At 33.9% G+C, this 17,335-nt stretch overlaps 1 protein-coding gene across 6 annotated transcripts in view; it reads left to right on the top strand.

Annotated features, from left to right (window-relative positions):
- TBC1D5 (TBC1 domain family member 5) overlaps positions 1–17,335 on the top strand; it is a 570,230-nt gene that overhangs the window by 138,801 nt on the left and 414,094 nt on the right. For 5 of the 6 annotated variants that reach the window (XM_028099036.2, XM_088026316.1, XM_088026300.1 and 2 more), the window contains exon 3: positions 15,033–15,238. The exons of the other annotated variant lie outside the window; for it this stretch is intronic. The gene's annotated coding sequence lies outside the window, so the exon portion shown is untranslated. The remainder of the gene's footprint in view (positions 1–15,032; positions 15,239–17,335) is intronic. 6 annotated transcript variants of the gene reach the window in all.

Genomic DNA, 17,335 nt, shown 5'->3' with positions numbered 1-17,335 from the left:
TACTTGCATATATCTTCTCCCATTAAGAAGGTTGCCTCTTCAATTTGTTGATGGTTTTCTTCGCTGTACAAAAGCTTTTTAGTTTGATGTTATCCCATTTGTTTATTTTTGCTTTTGTTGTCCTTGCCTGAGGGGACAGATAAAAAATATTGCTAAGATGAATGTCAGTGAGCTTACTGCCTATGTTTTCTTCTAGAGGTTTTATGGTTTCAGGTCTTATGTTTAGGTCTTTAATCCATTTTGAGTTGAATTTTGTATATGGTGAAAGAGTGGTCCAGTTTAACCAGCACTGTTTATTGAAGAGATGGTCTTTTCCCTATGGTATATTCTTGTCTCCTTTGTTATAGACTAATTGACTATATAAGCATGGGGTTATATTTAGGCTCTCTATTCTGTTTCATTGAGCTGTGTTTCTGTTTTTATGCCAGTACTATACTATTTTGATTACTAAGGTTTTGTAGTATAGTTTGAAATTTTAGGAGTATATCTCCAGCTTTGTTCCTTTTTTCTTAACTCGTTCTGGTTATTTGGGGTCTTTTGTGGTTCCATACAGATTTTAGGATTATTTGTTCTTTCTGTGAAAAATGTTATTGTAATTTTGATATGATTTGCACTGAATCTGTAGATTGCTTTGGATAGTATGGACACTTTAACAGTATGAATTCTTCTAGTCCTAAGCGTATCTTTCCAATTATTTGTGTGTCTTCAATTTTTTTCATCATTGTCATATAGTTTTCAATTTACAGGTATTTCATTCCTTGGTTAAATTTATTCCTATGTATTTTATTCTTTTTAATGCAGTTGTAAATGGGATTGTTTTCTTAATTTCTCTTATAGTTTGTTACTTGTGTATAGAGATGCAACAGATTTTTGTTATGTTCATTTTGTATCTTGCAACTTTACTGAATTCACTTAGTCCAGTAGTCTTTGGGTAGAGGCTTTAGGGATTTCTATTTATAGTATGCCATCAGTGAACAGTAAGTTTTACTTCTTCCTTTCCAATTTGGATGCCTTTAGTTTATTTTTTTTCTTGTCTAATTGCTATGGCTAGTACTTCCAAAACTATGTTAAATAAAAGTGGTGAAAGTGGGAATCCTTGTCTTGTTATTGATCGTACAGGAAAAGCTTTCAGTTTTTCACCATTGAGTAAGATATTAGCTGTGATCTTGTCGTTTGTGGCCTTTATGATATTGAGGTACATTCCCTCTGTACCCATTTTGTTGAGAGATTTTATCATAAATGGATGTTGAATTAGGCGAAATGCTTTCTCTGCATCTTTTGAAATGATCATATATCTTCCTTTTGTTAATGTGATATATCATGTTGATTGATTTGTGGGTGTTGAACCATTCTTACGTCTCTGGAATACATCCCATTTGATTATGGTGTATGATCCTTTAATTGTATTGTCAAATTTGGCTTGCTAATATTTTATTGAGGATTTTTGCATCTATGTTCATCAGAGATATTGGCTTGCAATTTTCTTTTTTTGTAGTGTCTGGTTTAAGTCATGGTAATGCTGTCCTTGTAAAATAAGCTTGAAAGAATTTCTTTCTCTTCAATTTTTTGGGATAGTTTTGGAAAGATCGGTATTAACTCTTCTATAAATGTTTGGTAAAATTCACCTGTGAAGTTGTTTGGTCCTGGACTTTTGTTTGTTGGGTGTTTTTTGATTATTCATCCAGTCTTCTTACTGGTAAATAATTACTTATCTTCAGATTTTCAGTTTCTTTCTCATTCATTCTTCAGAGATTGTGTTTCTAGGAATTTATCCATTTCTTCTAGGTTGTTCAATTTTTTTGCTGTATACTTTTTCATAGTAATATCCTTTATATTTCTGTGGTATGGGTTATAATTTCTCCTCTTTCATTTCTGATTTTACTTATTTGGACCCTATTTTCTTTTCTTTTTTTTTTTTAAATGAGTCTTGCTAAAAGTTTATGCATTTTGTTTATCTTTTCAAAGAACCAACTTTGAGTTTAATTAATGTTTTTTGTCTTTCTTAAGTCACCATCCTTTTTTAGTTTCTATTTTGTTTATTTCCATTCTGATCTTTATTATTTCTTTCCTTCTACTAACTTTGAACTTTGTTCTTTTTCTAGTTCCTTTAGGTGTAAGGTTGGATTGTTTTTTGTAGGTTTTTTTTGTTCATTGAGGTGGGCTTATATTGCTAGAAACTTCCCTTTTTGAAATTGCTCTTTCTGTGTCCTTTTGATTTTGGAGCAGTGTGTTTCCATTTTCATTTTTCTTAAGATATTTTTTTATTTCCTCTTTGATTTCTTTCTTGACCCATTGATTGTTTAGTAGCATATTGTTTTGTCTCCATGTGTTGTGTTTTTTTACAGTTTCCTTCCTGTAGTTGATTTTTAGTTTTGTATCATTGTAGTCAGAAAAGGTGTTTGGTATGATATCAGTCTTCTTTTAAATTAAATTTGATGCTTGTTTTGTGGCCTAATGTGACAATATTCTGGAAAATGTTCCATATGCACTTGAGAAGAATGTATATTCTGCTAATTTTGGATGGAATGTTCAGTTAGTATATCTGGTCTAAAATTCAAGTTCAATGTTTCTTATTAATTTTCTGTCTGGATGATGTATTCATTGATGTAAGTGGGCTGTTAAAGTCCCCTACTGTTACTGTATTATTGTCAGTTTCTCTCTTTGTGTCTATTAATATTTGCTTTATATATAGGTGCTCCCATGACTGTTGCATAAATATTTACATGTGTTATATCTGTTTTCTTGTTGGATTGATCCCTTTATCATTATGTAATCTGCTTCTTTGTCTGCTGTTACAGTCTTTGCTTTAAAGTTCATTGTGTCTAATACAAATACTGCTCCCACCATTTTGTCTGATATTAAGTATTGCTGTCGCAGCTTTCTTTTCTTTTCCATTTGCATGGAATATCTTTTTCCATCAGTCTGTGTATCTTCAGATCCAAAGTGAGATTCTTGTAGGCAGTACATAGATATGTCTTATTTTTTTAATCCATTTAATCACCTATGTCTTTTGGTTGGAGCGTTTTGTCCATTTACATTGAAAATAATTATTGATATGTATTTATTTCCCTTTTGTTAATGGTTTTCTGGTTGTTTTTGAGTTCTTTTCTGTTCCTTTCTTTTTCTGTTGCTTTCTTCCCTTGTGATTTGTACTTTTTTTAGTGTTATGTTTGGATCCTTTTCTCTTTATTTTTTGTTTATCTGTTACAGGTTTTTGGTTTGTTGTTGCCATGAGATTCATATATAACAACCTATGAATATAGCAATCTATTTTAAGTTGGTGGTTGTTTAAATTCTAACACATTCTAAAACCTCTACACTTTTATTTTTTTCTGCCACCATGATTTGTTTTGATGTTGTATTTTACATCTTTTTATTTAGTGTATCCCTTAACTAATTATTGTAGATTAGGTGATTTTACTACTTTTTCTCTTAATTCTCGTATTAGCTTTATAAGTAGTCAATCCACCTTTTCTATGTGTTTGCCTGTACCAGTGAGTTTTTTTTTCTTTCATATATTTTATTTTTAGTTCTGGCCTTTCCTTTTATTCTTAATGAAGTCCTTTTAATATTTCTTGGAAAGCCATTTTAGTGTTTATGAACTTTTACAGGTTTTTCTTGTCTGGGAAACTCTTTATATCACCTTCAATTCTGAATGATAACTTTGGTGGGTAGAGTATCCTTGGTGTTAAGTTTTCTCCTTTTCAGCACTTTAAATATATCATGCCCACTCTCTTCTGATCTGCAGAGTTTCTGCTGGAAAATTGGCTGATAGTCTTGTGGGGGTTCCCTTACATGTGACTAATTGCTTTCCCCTGCTGCTTTTAAAATTGTCTTTATCTTTGAGATGCCTAGGTGCCCCAGGCAGTTAAGCGTCCAATTCTTGATTTCGGCTCAGATCATGATCTCAGAGTCATGGGATCAAGCCCCGCATAGCACTCCATGCTTAGCAGAGAGTCTGCTTGAGATTCTCTCTCCTTCTCCTTCCCTCTCCTCACCTCCCCCTACTCACTTGCTTTCTGTGTCACTCTCTCTCTCAAATAATAAATAAATCTTTTTTTTTTTAAGATTTTATTTATTTATTTGACAGAGAGACAGCAAGAGAGGGAACAGAAGCAGGGGGAGTGGGAGAGGGAGAAGCAGGCTTGCTGCTGAGCAGGGAGCCCTATGTGGGGCTTGATCCCAGGACCCTGGGATCATGACCTGAGCGGAAGGCAGACACTTAATGACTGAGCCACCTAGGTGCCCCAAATAAATAAATCTTAAGGAAAAAAAAAAGATTGTCTTTATCTTTAATTTTTGACATTTTAATTATAATCTCTCTTGGTATAGTTATCTTTCCTATTTCTTTGTTGAAGTTCTTACTGTGTTCATCTTTTCATGAGTTTGGTAAACATCTTTATGACCATTAGTTTTAATTCTTTATTGGATGGGTTGCCTATCTCCATTTTGTTTCTTTCATTTTCTGAGGTTTTGTCTTGTTCTTTTGTTTGAAATGTATTCTTCTGTATTTTGTCCAGTTGTCTGTGTTTATTTTTGTGACTTATGTAGTTCAGCTATATCTCTTGGTTTTGAAGGAGCAATCTTATTTAGGAGTTTTCTCTGGGGCCCAGAAGTGCAGTCCCCCCTGGCCACCAGAGCCTGGTGCTCCAGATGTATTCCCTGTGTGGGCTTTGTGTACCCTCCTGTTGTGACAGGGCTGTAACTGCTACAGGCACACTGCTAGGCAGAGTTACTGTCCTGTCAGCTGCAAGGTCTGGCTGAAGTGCTGGGTTGTATGGAACTCTTAGTGGGGCATTCCCCCTGTTATTAGTAGTCTTGAGGGAGGTTTCCAAAATGGCACTCTCCAGTACTGGGATCAACATGGCTGAAGAACTAGCAAGAATATCTGGGGTGAGGTCCAACTGCCTCCTGCCTTTCTGGCACTTGTTCCATGATTGGTAAGTAGATTTCCTTTACCTATGTTTTGTGAACTTTTTTTTGATATGGTGTTTTTGATTGGTTTCTGGATTGAGTGAGTCTGTGTGTGAGCCCTTTAAAAGTGGATTTTCCTTTCCCTATAGTTCTGTAGCTTTCCTGATGTACTTCCTGCTGGTTTTCAAAGCCAGGCATTTTGAAGTCTTGTCTCTCCTGTGCAGGATATTAGGGTTGGGGTGCATGATGTAGAGCTTGAATCTTTCCTTCCTCAAGGGAAGTTTCCATACCTCCGAGATTCCTCCTGTCCATGGAGCACCACACCTGGGGTGTGGCTTATTAGCGAGATTTTATCTCTGCCTCTTCTACCCATAGTGGTGTTCTCCTTTATTGTGGAAGCTTTTTTATCCAGTATCTAGGCCCCCTTTAGAAGGAATTATTTCAAATATAGTTGTAAATTTTGTGTCCATGAAAGGAGGTGAGTTCAGGATCTTACTACACATCATCCTGAACCGTGACCTTGATATTGTTAACTGTATGAAGCTGGGAAGGGCCATTACATTAGGAAATGCAGCTCTGCTGCTTTGCAGAGTTTTTGCTCTGATGAGAACTTTTTGTTTGAGGAAATATTAGTCTGGAAGAAAACCGTTATCAATCTAAAGATGGCTGTTTTGGGTATGTGGAAATCTGAGACTAAGTTGAACTGAAAATAGGGCTCTTAGGAAATTAATGAAGTTATATTAAGTGGTTTTATGTACCAAATCTTGGTTAAATGCAGCTCAAAACAAAGTAAGCTACTGAGGGTCAAATTAGAGTAATTCTAGTCAAAAGAAAATACACTACAGTATTTTTTGAATTTAGTGTTTTTTTAATTCTCATACTTGAGAAAATGATTTACCAATCTATTTCCTAAAAGTACTTATACATAATATATACGTGGTCAAATCTTATTACCAGGTGAGCTCTGTTTTTTGGTCAACATTATTCCTTTGTTTTAAGAGCTGGAAGAAGTGGCTTAATCTGAAACTTCCTGTCTCATTTTAAACATGTTATGACTGAGAAAGAAGAGTCTTTCTTTTAGGACATCCTCCTCCCACCTTCACTCCCACCCTAGTATCATGGCCTGAGAAATTAATATCATCAGGCGTTGCTCAGAAAGGTAGTTCTAAGTTTAAAGGAAATTTTACATAATGAGAATCTTTAGATAAGGTCATTTCTAAATATTTTCTATGAAAGATGGTATTCAGTGAATATGTATGCCATCATATTTTAAAAGCATCAACAATTTTGGATTAGGTAACCTAGTCTTTAGTGGCTTTTTTTCCCTCACACATACTGTTCTGGGAGGTGACCTGGGGCTCAAGTCACTTATTCAAAGAACAGGCTAGTATAGAGGGCTGGGAAGGATGTCCTTCTTAATAGGGTTCCAGCTTTTTTGAAGGTTTCAACAAGCCTTTTGAAATCTGTCCTTGTGTAGCATGGTAGTTAATCATGCATTTACTGTCACATGTCCTTTCTTTTAGCTTGGATGAGAGAAATTAAAGATAAACACAAAAGACTTTGAGCATCAATTCTTATAAGATTGTCTTTGGGGAATTTTTGTTTTTAATGTTGTAAGATTTGGGTGCCTTATTTGGGTTTTTGCCCTTGGAGAGTAATAGCCAAGAGCTTCAGAGTGCTTGCTGAATTTCTGGCATACAAAATAGAAAAGAGTAATTTTTTGAAATAGCTTTGTAACCCATCTGGGTTATAAAACTAAAAGTTTTGGTATACTATATCATATTTATGATTTTCCTCTTTTCATTTAGCCATTTTATAATCTCTTAACCTCATAGAGCATTTTTCTTAAAGGATTTTGAATATTTTTAGTTTTATACATTTTATTACAATATGAGACCACAGTAATAATTTTGCTTGGAATCTTTAAATATTTTTAAAGTGTTTTGAAGAATAAATTTAAAAAGTTATCCTTTTGAGTAGCAAAAATAAATGACATTAGTAATGTAAATTAATTTACTGCTGTTTTATTAAGTTAGGAGACTGAAAGCACTGATATATGTGGGATCTTCTTGTATTTATATTGTTGGGGTGTTAGTTTCAAACCTACTAAACAAGTAACCTAATGCAAACTTTAAAATTCAGCTGGATTATTTGTACCTGTTAGTACCTCAAAGTGAGATATTAGGTGAATCATAGAGACCACAATTTGGCAGCTTTTAGAAGAGAATACTCAATTGGGGATACTTTTAGGCTCCCAGGAATGTTGTTTAAAACCAAGGAAACTTAGAAAGAAAAAAAAAAAAGGAGTCTCAAGTAGTTAGGCAATTAGTTGTGAGTTTAGAAACATCACCCTAGTAAGCAAATTAAATTCAAATTACTGTTATAAAAGCAAAAATAAAATTGAGATCATTTATTCATTTTTTCTTTTATCCTCAACATACTTTTTGGGGTACAGGATATTGAGGTAGCTGCATATATGAAGTGATATAGTATGTACTTTTTCTCTTAACTTTTTTCTTACCCCTTCTCCTCCCACCTTTTTTAGTCCTCTCACAGCACAAATAATCTGCCTAACTTTTAAGTTAGAATTTACTAAATTTATTTCTCTTCTTTCATTTCTATGTCTAAGTTCCACCATTTTTTTCTGATACTTTTTTGTATCTCAGTCCTCCCTTTCTAAAGCTACTATGCTAGTTTCTCTGTAAGTACTCTATACCACCATTGGAATTATCTTTCTGTAATACTCACTGTGTGCCTGATAATTGATTCAACAATTTTTTTATGCTGCTAATGATCAGCAAAATTAACCAGTTTAGATTTCCTTTATTTCTTTTTGAGAAGGAGCTAATAGGCAGTCAGATCAATAAAGGAAAAGTAGTTTGGTAGTAAAGTAAGTGATGGGAAAGTCATGAGCCACAAATCAGAAAAAAATGTATCTTCAGTAATTGAGTCCTTTGTAGAGCTAACTTATTATCTCTTCTCTTTTTAGTTATAATTAGTTTTGTCCACTTCTGTTTTCTGAGAATTAAAGCTTCCTCAGAATTCTCAAGAATAACTTGAGACAATGACTACTTTCATAGACTTTCCTCCAGTGCAATTAAGTATGGTTTGAGTTTTTCTTTTTGCATAGTGTGAACAAGATAAATTACAGTGTTTATTGGATAAAAGGTGACAGTCAGGTAATGTTATAAAAAGACAGCAGATTAAAAAACGGAATCTGAAACAAATGGAATAACATAAGGAGGAGTAGTTAATGAGATGTAGAATAATTTAATTAGCCTGGAACTGAGAATTTAGAATACAAAATAAAATTATGGACAATGCTTAAACTTTCAGCCTGTTTAATCTAAAATAATTTCTTCAAAAGTCTTATTTTCATTTTAGTTACAGGAACATACTTAAAAGAAGGGAATACTTTAATTACAAATATGCTTAGTTCCTTATTGTACTGTGGAGGATGTGTACTTTGAAAAGGCCCATGTCTTATGTCTGCCACAGGAAATGGACAAAGACTAAAAGCTTAAGGGAATTTTTCATCTCATGGAGTCAGGTTGAATCTGCAGCTTTCTTAGGGAAACCACAATTCCTGGAATTTTCTAACTTTCTCAGGGTATTTAGACTAATCTTCAAGATTGGAATGAACCTCAAGTGGTTGAGACTGGTCAGTTTCTTAAGCTAATTTGAACTTTGTGTTTAGAGCTTGATTCTAAATGGAACCAGAATATAGGGAAGAGAGGTTATCTTGTTGGCACTGAGAGAAATAGCAGAAGATACAATCTTTAAATCACAAAAAGTATCTTCTTGCATTGTACATACATTGGTTTCTGTTTTGCCTGGAGCTTCTGGTAGTATAGGTAGTATAGGCTCTAACTTGGTACTGACTGTGGTTAGTGAAAATGAATGAGCATGACTATTTGAGAGAAAATAATGTTATATAGTATTTTGAGATGAAGAGTCATTTAGGAAGTGAAGATATGGTTTATTATTGGACAGCATGGAAGCATTTCATTTAACATAAAAGCCAGAAAGATTTGTATTGTGTCAGTATTTTGGGGATTGTTGGCTGCATAAAGGTTTATAAAGTTAAGGGAGTTCTTGAACAGACTGAGAAGGTCAGGTAAATTACATTTAATACTGCTTTTAAATTAATGTAGCGTGTTATGGTTAAGACCATGTGGACTCTGGGTTCAGATCACATGGGTTCAAATCCCAGCTATATCATTTGTTAATGGTGAGATCTTGAACAAGTTAGTGTGCTAAGGCTCCTCATAGCTGGTTTTTTTTGTTTGATTGTTTGTTTTGGAGGGTGTGTGGATAGAGTAGAGGTGAGGAGGCATTAAATGAGATATACTATGTAAATATCAGCACCATTGTATTGTACCGATGTTACTGTTACTGAAGTTCTTTTTCAAGCAACTTTTATTATTTTTAGCTTTCTATTCCCTATCATGGTCCTAATGTAAGTCACAGGATCAAAAACAAAAACTTCAGTGGGTATTTTCTTTGATTCATAAAAATACAAAGAGATACTATGTAATAAACTTTAAATTTTAACTGCCCTTATTTAACTTCACAGATAAGCCTTGAAAGAAAAATATCTATCTTGAAATTTCAAAATTAAAAAAATTAAGTTAACCTTGGATGAAAGTTTGGAGTTTTGGAATTTGTTAGAATCGTTAAGTCACTAGAATTTTGTTAAGGCAGCCCTGACTGAGTATGCCAGTAGATCAAGTTGATGGGAGCTGTTGGAACAGTGACTGGAATGTATGCTTGGAATGTAGTGACAGTGCGGTTTATGTAGAAGGAAAGATAGACATTAATTTTTTTTAATTGATCTGAAGTGTCTGGAAATATGGTAGACATTTTCTTTCCTGAATGCTTCTTTGGTATTAGTGTATGTTAGCATCTGTTAGTGTCATGAGATAGGGTTATATGTGGTCTCTTAATCCATCTTTTGAAAAACTGTTAGTGTTAGACCCTCTTACATATTTACAAGATTCTTTAATCAAAATATGGGTTTTTTTTGACTCAAGCTTAACTTTTGTGATAAAATTTTCTTTATGAACCATTCATCTCCCTTAAACATTCCTATGTCTTTTGACATATGTATTTCTAGATGACTTCGTTTTAATCATAAGACAAATCTGTATTAAGGAAGATCAGTTTTGATGGAGGCATTTTATGTATAGTTAAAACTGCTTTTGTTTAATCATCCCTCTTTCCATTGGAAAGGACCTTGATAGTAGTTGTTAAAAATATCTGAAATGTTTATATTAAGTTGGATACAATTCATTTTATTTTATTTTTTATTTTTTAGAGGGGGAGGGGCAGAAGGAGAGGGGGAGAGAGAGAGACTCTTAAGCAGGCTCCATGCCCAGCACAGAGCCTGACGTGGGGCTGAATTTCACAACCCTGAGATCATGACCTGAGCTGAAATCAAGAGTCGGATGCTTAACCGACTGAGCCACCCAGGTGCCCCAAGTTGGGTACAATTTAATTGGGCTAAATGAAGTAATATATATGTTCAACAAATAATTTAAAAATTATGTGCCTGAAGAATGGAAAGTGGTTGTTGTAGGTAGATACCTTTTAGAAAGCTTGAAGGGTGATCTATTCCACTTCTGTATCAGAATCCTTGATAGGATCTGCTTGGGAATCTCCATTTTAAGAAGTTTCTCAGGTGATTTTTATGCACTGTAAAGTTTTAGAAGCACTGCTGAACTCTCCACCTACAGGTTTTAGGATATTGGCTTCTGGCTCTTTTGATGGAAACTACTCTTCCTCCATTAGAGGAAGAACAGGGGTAAGCTGAGGTACTGTTCCTGATGACCTGCTATGCCCTATACTGTGAAATTTTCAAAGCTTTCAGTGTCAGCCTTAGTTTCTGCTCTAAGTCCTCTCTCAACTGGAGCTCCGGTGGTGAAGGAACAAGTCATATGATTGGTGATGCACAACCCAGTAGGCTGTGACAGAGGCTTTTTATGTTTCCTGAAATGTCAGTATTTCCTAGCAACATAAGAATTGCAGGTGAGGAAATGTAAGAGAGCTTAAGTAGTCTTCTGGGGCCAGGATTGAAACCAGACTCTTGACACTATACCTGCTACATTTTTAATGGAAAGAAAATGCTGTGGTTTCAGGTATGCTTGGGTTGGAAACGTGCCTCTGTCACTTACTGGCTTTACTAGCAACTCTGATACTTTCCTAAACTTCAGTGTCCCTATCTGAAACGTAGGCTCAATAATTGTTAAATTCTAAGGTTATTGTGAGGATTAATGACCTGATGCGTGTTTTTAGAGTGCTTCAACATATTTTTAATGGTTCTGATCTCTAGTAGGCATTACGATAAATGATGACTATTATTTAGCAACTTAAGGCAAATATGCCTTATGGAGTTAACCAGTCACAGGCTAAATGAGTTTGTCACATTATGGAGTATATGTCTTTCTGTTCTGAGGTGGTATGATAGCTAGAAACGAGGAAGATACAGCATGTGTGTGGGATATTTTTGGGAGGTGGGAAAGCGATGTAGGCATCTTTTTTTTTTCCTACCCATATTCTAATAAATTCTAAATTTGATCCTAGCGCAGACTTTTCTTAAAGCTCCAGACTTTTATAGCTCTAGATGTTTACATTGAACTCCCTAGAAGATATCTCCAATGGGTAATCCCATAATATGTCCTATTCTAACTTGGGCTCTTTCTTCCAACAGCTGATCTTCTTCCAGGTTTCTCTATATCAGTGAATGGAATTGCTATCCAACTTCATCCTCCACAAAATCTAATCTTTCACCAAATTCTTCTGATTGTTTGCTCATAAATCTCTTCTACTTTCTCTTTACCACCATCACTTTAGTCTAAGCTACTGTCATCTCACACTTAACTTCTCCCCTGTACCTTTCTCACTCCTCTACATAATTCAGCCAAATTTGATAAATTTTCAGTGTGAAGTTGATTGTCATACTGTATTTAAAACCCTATAGTTATTTTCCCTTTTTGACTTCTGCCCCATTTTGTTTCACATATATTCCTTCTCTCGCTGTGACTGGCCTGTTACTTCTCTTTCTTGACTCTGAATGTGCTTTTCCCTTAATGCTTTTGGACCTTAGTACTTGCTGTGCCTAGACTATAACATTTCTCATACTTTTCAGATCTTATCTTAAATAGTCTTTCTTTAGGTCTTTGCTGACCTCTGAGCTAAATCAAGTCTCCTATTACAAAGGCTCACCCCTTCCCATATTTTTAATAGCCTTTATCTCTGTTTGCAGTTATATATTTGCATTGTTATTGGATACTCTCTGATTTCCCAAGTAAAATGTAAGTTCTATGAGGGTTGAGAATTTCCGTGTTTACAAAGGCCTAGAACAGTCCTGACAACAGATGAGAAGTAATAAATGACTGACTGAAATATATAATTAGGCAGTTTGATACAAGGTGTTTAATTCTAAAGTGAGGTAAGTGCAGACGGAGTCACAGTGTTGGCATATTAAACATTGGTTTTTAGGAATACTTTAGTATTGTAGCATTTGTTTGATCGGCTTCTAATTTTAGTTTTTCTATTAAAAATAAAGATAAGTAGTGTTTTGAATTAGTACAGATTAAGAGCTTCCAGAAGTTGATTGTACTTGAATGCACTTCAGAATAAAAACTTTCCCCTTTCCTCACGTCTGCACGGGATTTGAAGTTTGAAATTCAGAAACATATAGCTGATTACATACTTCTTGATGCTTACCATATGTAATGTGTTCATGTATGTTAGTTGCCTGAGGCATAACAATTTAAAAATACTACTAAAACTTTTACAAAGACAAGAAATCATAGATTTTATAGCAGGTTTCTCAGATTTTATAAAAATTAAAAAGAAATCAAGAAGATTAATATAATATTGGAATTAAGCTTATATTTGCTTTTTAGTATTTGGACCTTAAGTTACTGTATGACTGTTGTTGGCAGATTGAATGGTTATTGTGGAAACTCTTAAGACTTTAGTATTTTCTTGAAAGTTGGTTTAATACTGTTGTTTACATTTTAAAATTAGTGCTTTCAATAAGATTTTGGTTTCCAACTCTGCTGAATTCTCCCTAGGAGTGCACAACTTCAAAAATAAAGAGGCACAGTCAGCAGAAAAAAGAGGTGGTCTGAGCATTTATGTGTTAAATATGCATGTTAATTAGGAAAAAAATTAGAAAAATATGAAAACAGATGTTACATAAATTATTGCAGTCCCAGGGCAGCAGTAACTTACACACTGACAATAATTTTTATATGTGCAAGTGTATGTCTATTTCTAGATTTCTCAATATTTATGCAATTCCATAGAGAATAACTAGAAAAAGAACCGGTATATCCTTTCAGTGAGACTATGGTAAACATTTTTTTCTGCCTACAGATTGCTGAAGAAGTCTAGTTTCATACAGTCTTACTGTACAGATAAACCCTCTGTGTTATCCAGTTCTGCCTTGTAGTCTTTCTTCTCCTTTGGTTTCTGATGGTTATGCCAGTGAGATATTTTATTGGATATATTCTGTTGAAGCAAGAAAGTAAATTACGATCCAAGCAGTATAAGAAATGTAAAATTGACCTGAGTGTAAAGTATGTATTTAGAAACAAAACAAAGTATAACTTTTCAGGACACTGATTATGTTGTCAGTTTTTCTTTGGTTACTGTTCCACACCATGAGGAAATAGCCATCATTCTCTGAATGATACTGGCACAGTAAGTATGACAATATATATTAACTGTTACATAAACACATTTGTCAAGTACACATATCTTGGAATAGTTGAAAGATATTTGAATGTCTTTCATTCTAAAGAGCCATCCATAGAATAAAAATGGTCTGTATTTTTACAAGGGAAAAATGAGAAATAGAGACTTGCTTTATTTTAGTGGTGTAATAATTTTTAGCTCAACCATACAGAAGAAGCATGTGCCTATATTACTGTCCAAGGAGGTGTTGACCGTATTTAGGTGTATTTTGCATGTATATTATATAATTTAAAAATGAGTTGTTGTTAGCTTTTCAGGTAAGACTGAAAGTTAAAATAAGGAAACGCTACATCAGAATGTAATCGTTTTCTTTATCAAACAAAGAAAACATGAATTGTATTCAATACAAGAGCACAGAAGTTTCTGTTAATCTGTCTAGAGATCAATGCCACATTCATTTCTATTCTTTAGAACTCATACCGTATTACTTGGTTTTAATAGCATATGATGCTAAAATGTATTTTAAGTAAGTAATTTCTTTTGAGTCTCACTATGTTTCAGTTATATCTATTATCATAATGTTTTTCAGTTCTGTGTTTATGTTTCACATTATGTTACCTAATTACTTTTGTCTTTTTGTACATATGCTGAGCCACCAATAAGTTCAAACAGGTTATAGGGAGTAAATTAATACAGAATGAAATCTAGAGGAAAGTGATGATAATGTTTAGTAATTTATTAAATTAAGAGATTCTTTACTTAAATTAGATAGCTGTTTAAGAAATTCAGTTTTCATTCTTGCAGATTTCATACAGGTTATATCTATGTCAGATATGATTTTTGGAAGAATATTACTAAAGGTGGTATTTTTCTCTTTCTTTATGCAGGAAGGCTATGGAAATTTTAAATTCACAAATATTTACTTGTTACACTGATACATCAGTATTCTAATTTTACATTTTATTAATTCTATGGAATCCTTTTCAATGGAATTTTTTTCCATATTTGTTTTCAAATGTTAAATTTCCAATTTTTTTAAATTTTATGTAATTTCAATACTTGGTATTATTTTCCTATATTAGAATAGTGTGTTCATTATTTGAACACTTTTATGTCATTTCGGTGAAATGAAGTTTAACATGTGATTTGTTTTATATTGAGGTGTTTTGATTTAAAAATTTTTGTATTATAATACTGTTTATTGTAGGTATAATGAAATGATTTCCTTTCTTCCAGTAGTTAAAATAGATGATAGAAAAAGTGATTAGTGAGTAGACTAACAATTATCCTCTAAAAGCCTAAAATAATATGTCATAAATTTTTTCAGCTTTCCTTTTTCATTGTTTGCTTTGGTTTAGGGTTCCTTCTGGGATAGGAATGTTTGAAGCTATTTTATTTATTTATTTTTCTAGGTATTTGCTTTTTTGCCAGCAGCTCAGTTGAGGGAAGACTCAGCTGATCTCTATTTCTTCATTCTTCTTTGCTTCCTATTTGCCAATCAAGACTTGTATTTGGAGAACTGTTTTGTACTGAGTCTGAAGTCATCTTTGACCTGTAACAAGAGCATGCATTTTCAAGTGTCAGTTAGATTTGTGGATCAGTAAAGGTCTCCTGAAAGGTAAGCATATATTTATGCAAAATGTACATTCAAAAATTGGATACCATCAATACCTGCCTTAGTCTCTTTGGGCTACTCTTAACAAAAATATAGTAGACTTGGTGACTTATAAACAACAGAAATTTATTTCTCATAGTTCTGGTGACTGGTAAGTCCAAGATAAAGGTGCAGTGCTTGATTCATAGACCACCATCTTCTTTATGTGTGTTCACGTGGTAGAAGGAATGAGAAAGTTCTCTGGGGTCCTCTTATAAGGGCACTAATCCCATTCATAAGGGCTCCACCCTCATGACCTAATCACCTCCTAACAGCCTCACTTGAATACCATTACATTGGGAATTAAGATTTGAGCATATGCATTTTGGGGGGACAAAAACATTTATCTGTAACAATATTCTTATATAGTAATGTGTTTTGTAGATTCATGTATAAAAAGTGTGAGTGTGAGAGAGAGAGTGTTTATACATACTGCCATATTTAGATTGTAGGCTTCAGGGAATGATGTTGTTCTCTAATAGTTACTCAGAGTTCCCTGATCAGTTTCTTTCCACTTTTTATATCTAGTCACCAGTTTCCAATCTTTTCCTAATTGTTTTCCTTCTCATTTAACTGAGCCTTGGGGGGTGGGGGGGACTTAAGAATGTTTTCCTGCTGGGAGACTTGTAGCACTTTCCCTATAGAATGCTTTTTGTATCCGTATCTGTCTCTTCCCCCTTTGGCACCCGCCTGCCTTCACTGAATTAAAGGAGTAGCAGAAGTAGAATTATTGAATTTGGAATTGAAGATATATCAGATAGGCATTCACATTTTTTTTTTAACCACAACCCATTGTAAGAAATAAATTTTACATTCGTGAGCCATTTTCCACAGGTATAAGTATACCAATGAAACTGAAATAAAAGTTGAAATAGTTTTAACCCTGACTGGAATGTGTGCTGTGCTCTATTCTATTCTAATTTTTGATATTTCATTTAATACATGCTCCTTCCTATAACTGAATTTATTTCACTATCTAATAATGGATTGCCTTTGCAGTTTTGAAATCCGTACTTTAGATCACTTTATGTTTGTTCATGATTGACTCAGGAAGTAAATGGAATCAGATAGTTTGTTTTCCATCTCAGTCAAGCTGCCATTTCTCTTGTCTTCTCCATGCTTCTCATCTCTCTCTATATTCACTACAAGCTATCAAATGATGTGGTCAAAGAGCTGAGTAACTACTGGGAAATACCAGAACACTTATCTTGGTTCCTCTATAGTATATGAGAACACAGGTACAAATGGTCAAATCTCAAAATTTGAAAAGGGATAAATCTTTGATAGAATCATCCCTTTATAGTAAAGTGTATATTTCTTTATTCTCCTCTTGCTCGTTCTGTGTAAATTATATGTGCAGGATGTTGTCCTCAAACCATTCCTTGTTTAAAACATTTTTAACTTGTTTTAAGTCCTATATACCAGTTAGAATAACTCAGATCCTTTCCCAAAGTGGTCTCTTCTAGTATGCATTCCCATCATATTTAACATTTTTATCCTTTAAAAAATTGCAAGCATTTTTTTTTATTATAAAAATTGTGGTAGAATGGTTGGCATATATAGAAAAGTAAAAAGATGATAAAATTTATCCCTAGTCAAATGCAGCAAAAGGAGTTCTAAAAGGGAAGTTCATAATAGTGATAAATGCATACAGTAAGAAAAAAGAAAGAGCTCAAATAAACAACCTAACTATATACCTAAAGGAACTAGAAAAAGAAGAACCAGCTAAACATGAAATTAGAAGAAAGGAAACAACAAAGAACAAAAATAAAGGAAATAGTGACTAAAATGACAAGAGAAGATACCAATGAAACTAAGAGCTGTATTTTTCTTTTTTTTTAATTTAAAAAATTTATTCAGAGAGAGTGCACACGTGCGTGTGAGTGGGGGGAGGTGCAGGAGAGAACCCCCAAACAGACTCCTCACTGAGTGTGGAACCTGATGCAGGGCTTGATCCCACTACTCAAGAGATCACCTGAGCCGAACCAAGAGTTGGATGCCCAACCAACTGAGCCACCCAGGCGCTGCAAGAACTGTTGTTGTTTTTTGTTTTTTGTTTTT

Source organism: Eumetopias jubatus, unplaced genomic scaffold (assembly GCF_037043125.1).
Source record: "Eumetopias jubatus isolate StellerSeaLion01/CBP00866 unplaced genomic scaffold, mEumJub1_p1.0 scaffold_1, whole genome shotgun sequence".
Taxonomy (NCBI): Eukaryota; Metazoa; Chordata; class Mammalia; order Carnivora; family Otariidae; genus Eumetopias; species Eumetopias jubatus.
Note: the sequence above shows the minus strand (reverse complement) of the source record. Positions and strands in the feature narration are given on the sequence as shown.